This window comes from Arachis hypogaea, chromosome 5, assembly GCF_003086295.3.
Source record: "Arachis hypogaea cultivar Tifrunner chromosome 5, arahy.Tifrunner.gnm2.J5K5, whole genome shotgun sequence".
Taxonomy (NCBI): domain Eukaryota; kingdom Viridiplantae; phylum Streptophyta; class Magnoliopsida; order Fabales; family Fabaceae; genus Arachis; species Arachis hypogaea.
In genome coordinates, this window is record NC_092040.1 from 49,046,785 (window position 1) to 49,051,140 (window position 4,356).

Genomic DNA, 4,356 nt, shown 5'->3' on the forward strand with positions numbered 1-4,356 from the left:
AGGTGAAGAATTTATGAAATTATTCATAGCCTTAAGACATAGTTACTAAACACTAATGATCATGAAGGAAAGACACAAAACATAGATGAACATATAACATAAAAACCGAACAACAGAAAAAAATAAGAACAAGGAATGAGTCCACCTTAGTGGCGTCTTCTTCTTGAAGGACCAATAATGTCCGTAAGCTCTTCTATGTCCCTTCCTTGCCTTTGTTGCTCCTCCCTCATTGCTCTTTGATCTTCTCTAATTTCATGGAGAATGATGGAGTGCTCTTGATGTTCAACCCTTAATTGATCCACATTGTAACTCAAATCTTCTAGGGAAGTGTTGAGTTGTTCCCAATAGTTGTTGGGAGGAAAGTGCATCCCTTAAGGCATCTCCGAGATTTCTTGATGATGAGCTTCCTCATGCATCTCTTAAGATCCGTGGATGGTCTCTCTTGTTTGCTCCATCCTTTTTCTAGTGATGGTTTTATCCTCCTCAATGGAGATGTCTCCTTCTATGATAACTCCAGCTGAGTAACATAGATGGCAAATAAGATGAGAAAAAGCTAGCCTTGCCAAGGTAGAAGGCTTTTCAGCTATTTTGTAGAGTTCAAGGGAGATGACTTCATGAACTTCTACTTCTTCTCCATTCATGATGCTATGAATCATGATGGCCCGATCCACAGTAACTTCATATCGGTTGCTAGTGGGGATGATGGAGCGTTGGATGAACTCCAACCATCCTCTAGCCACAGGCTTGAGGTCCAGTCTTCTTAGTTGAACCGGCTTGCCTTTGGAGTCTCTTTTCCATTGAGCTCCTTCCACACATATGTCCATAAGGACTTGGTCCAACCTTTAATTAAAGTTGACCCTTCTAGTGTAGGGGCGTGCATCTCCTTGCATCATGGGCAAGTTGAACGCCAACCTCACATTTTCCGGACTGAAATCTAAGTATTTCCCCCGAACCATTGTAAGATAATTCTTTGGGTTCGGGTTTTTACTTTGATCATGGTTCCTAGTGATCCATGCATTGGCATAGAACTCTTGAACTATTAAGATTCTGACTTGTTGAATGGGATTGGTCAGAACTTCCCAACTTCTTCTTTGGATCTCATGTCGGATCTCTGGATACTCATTTTTCTTGAGCTTGAAAGGGACCTCAGGGATCACCTTTTTCTTGGCCACAACATCATAGAAGTGGTCTTGATGGGCTTTGGAGATGAATCTTTCCATCTCCCACGACTCGGAGGTGGAAGCTTTTGTCTTTCCTTTACCTTTTTTAGAGGTTTCTCCGGCCTTAGGTGCCATCAATGGTAATGGAAAAACAAAAAGCTTATTCTTTTACCACACCAAACTTAAAATATTGCTCGCCCTCGAGCAAGAGAAGAAAGAAGAGAAGAAGAAGAAGAAGAAAATATTTAGGAGAGGGGGAGAGGTGTATTCGGCCAAGAAGGAAAAGAGAGGGTTGTGTTGTGTGAAAATGAAGAAGAATGGAGGGGTTTATATAGTGAGGGAAGAGGGAGTAGGTTCGGCCATTTAGGGTGGGTTTGGGTGGGAAAGAAATTTGAATTTTGATGGTAGGTGGGGTTTATGGGGAAGAGTGGATGAATGTGAGTGGTGAAGGGGGTGATTGGGAAGAGAGATTGAGGTGATTGGTGAAGGGTTTTGGGGAAGAGTGTTTATTGGAAAGAGATAATGAATGTTGAGTAGAGGGGAGAATATGGTAGGTGGGGATCCTGTGGGGTCCACAGATCCTGAGATAATCCTGTGGGGTCCACAGATCCTGAGGTATCAAGGATTTACATCCCTGCACTAATTAGGCATGTAAAATGCCTTTGCATGCAATTCTGGCATTTAAACGCCGAAGTGATGCATGTTCTGGGCGTTCAACGCCCATGTGTAGCATGTTTCTGGCATTGAAATGCCAGTTCCATGCTTGTTTATGGCGTTCAGCGCCAGCTCTCTTCAGGGTGCATTCCTGGTGTTTGAACGCCAGGGTGTTGCTTGTTTGTGGCGTTCAACGCCAGATCCATGATCTGTTCTGGCGTTGAACGCCAGCCAGATGCTCCTTACTGGCGTTTAAACGCCAGTAAGTCCTTCCTCCAGAGTGTGATTTTTCTTCTGCTGTTTTTGATTCTGTTTTTAATTTTAATATTTTTTCGTGACTCCACATGAGCATGAACCTAATAAAACATAAAAGAATAATAAAATAAAAAATAAAATTAGATAAATAAAAATTGGGTTGCCTCCCAATAAGCACTTCTTTAATGTCAATAGCTTGACAGTGGGCTCTCATGGAGCCTCACAGGTAATCAGGTCAATGTTATATATATTCCCAGCACCAAACTTAGAGTTTGGTTGTGGGGATTGAACACCAAACTTAGAGTTTGGTTGTGGCCTCCCAACACCAAACTTAGAGTTTGACTGTGGGGGCTCTATTTGACTCTGTACTGAGAGAAGCTCTGCATGCTTACTCTCCCTTCTTACAGAAGGATAGCCGTGTGCCTTAAACACAAGCTAGTCCCCATTCAATTGAAGGACTAATTCTCCTCTGTTAACATCTATCACAGCTTCTGCTGTGGCTAGGAAAAGTCTTCCAAGGATGATGCATTCATCCTCCTCCTTTCTAGTGTCTAAGATTATGAAATCAGCAGGGATGTAAATGCCTTTAACCTTTACTAACACGTCCTCTACTAATCCATAAGCTTGTCTTATTGACTTGTCTGCGAATTGTAATGAGAATAAGGCAGGTTGTACCTCAATGATCCCCAGCTTCTCCATTACAGAGAGTGGCATAAGATTTATGCCTGACCCTAGGTCACACAGAGCTTTCTCAAAGGTCATGGTGCCTATGGTACAGGGTATTAAGAATTTCCCAAAATCTTGTTTCTTTTGAGGTAAAGTTTGCTGAACCTATGTATCAAGTTCACTAATGAGCAAGGGAGGTTTACCTTCCCAAGTCTCATTACCAAATAACTTGGCATTCAGCTTCATGATGGCTTCTAGATATTGAGCAACTTGCTCTCCAGTTACATCTTCATCCTCTTCAGAGGACGAATAATCTTCAGAGCTCATGAATGGCAGAAGGAGATTTAATGGAATCTCTATGGTTTCTATATGAGCCTCAGATTCCTTTAGATCCTCAATAGGGAACTCCTTCCTGCTTGAGAGACATCCCATGAGATCTTCCTCATTGGGATTCGTGTCCTCTCCCTCCTCCTTGCATTCGGCCATATTGATTATATCAATGGTCTTGCACTCTCTTTTTGGATTCTCTTCAGTATTGCTTGGGAGAGTACTAGGAGGGGTTTCAGTGATTTTCTTACTCAGCTGGCCCACTTGTGCCTCCAGATTTCTGATGGAGGACCTTGTTTCATTCATGAAACTTAAAGTGGCCTTAGACAGATCAGAGACTAAATTTGCTAAGTTAGAGGTATTCTGTTCATAATTCTCTGTCTGTTGCTGAGAAGATGATGGATAAGGCTTGATATTGCTGAGCCTATTTCTTCCACCATTATTAAAGCCTTGTTGAGGCTTTTGTTGATCCTTCCATGAGAAATTTGGATGATTTCTCCATGATGAATTATAGGTGTTTCCATAAGGTTCACCCATATAATTTACCTCTGCCATTGTAGGGTTTTCAGGATCATAAGTTTCTTCTTCAGAAGATGCCTCTTTAGTGCTGTTGGATGCATTTTGCCATCCATTCAGACTTTGAGAAATCATGTTGACTTGCTGAGTCAACACTTTGTTCTGAGCCAATATGGCATTCAGAGCATCAATTTCAAGAACTCCCTTCCTCTGAGGCGTCCCATTATTCACAGAATTCCTCTCAGAAGTGTACATGAATTGGTTATTTGCAACCATGTCAATAAGTTCCTGAGCTTCTATAGGTGTTTTCTTTAGGTGAATGGATCCACCTGCAGAGTAGTCCAATGACATCTAGGAAATCTCAGATAGACCGTAATAGAATATATCTAATATGGTCCACTCTGAAAACATGTCAGAAGGACACTTTTTGGTCATCTGCTTGTATCTTTCCCAAGCTTCATAGAGGGATTCACCATCTTTTTGCTTGAAGGTCTGAACATCCACTCTAAGCTTGTTCAACTTTTGAGGAGGAAAGAATTTATCCAAGAAGGCCGTGACCAGCTTATCCCAGGAGTCCAGGCTATCTTTAGGTTGTGAGTTCAACCATGTTCTAGCTCTGTCTCTTACAGCAAAAGGGAAAAGCATGAGCCTGTAGACTTCAGGATCTACTCCATTCGTCTTAACAGTCTCATAAATCTGCAAGAACTCAATTAAAAACTGGTAAGGATCTTCAGATGGAAGTCCATAAAACTTGCAGTTCTGTTGCATTAGAGCAACT

General features: G+C 41.8%; 1 non-coding gene across 1 annotated transcript; it reads left to right on the forward strand.

The window, feature by feature from the left end:
• The first annotated feature begins 3,987 nt into the window (after positions 1 to 3,987).
• On the forward strand, positions 3,988 to 4,091 carry LOC112804472 (small nucleolar RNA R71). The gene has a single exon (XR_003203086.1). It is a non-coding gene; the product is annotated as a small nucleolar RNA R71 (small nucleolar RNA).
• The last annotated feature ends 265 nt before the right edge of the window (positions 4,092 to 4,356 follow it).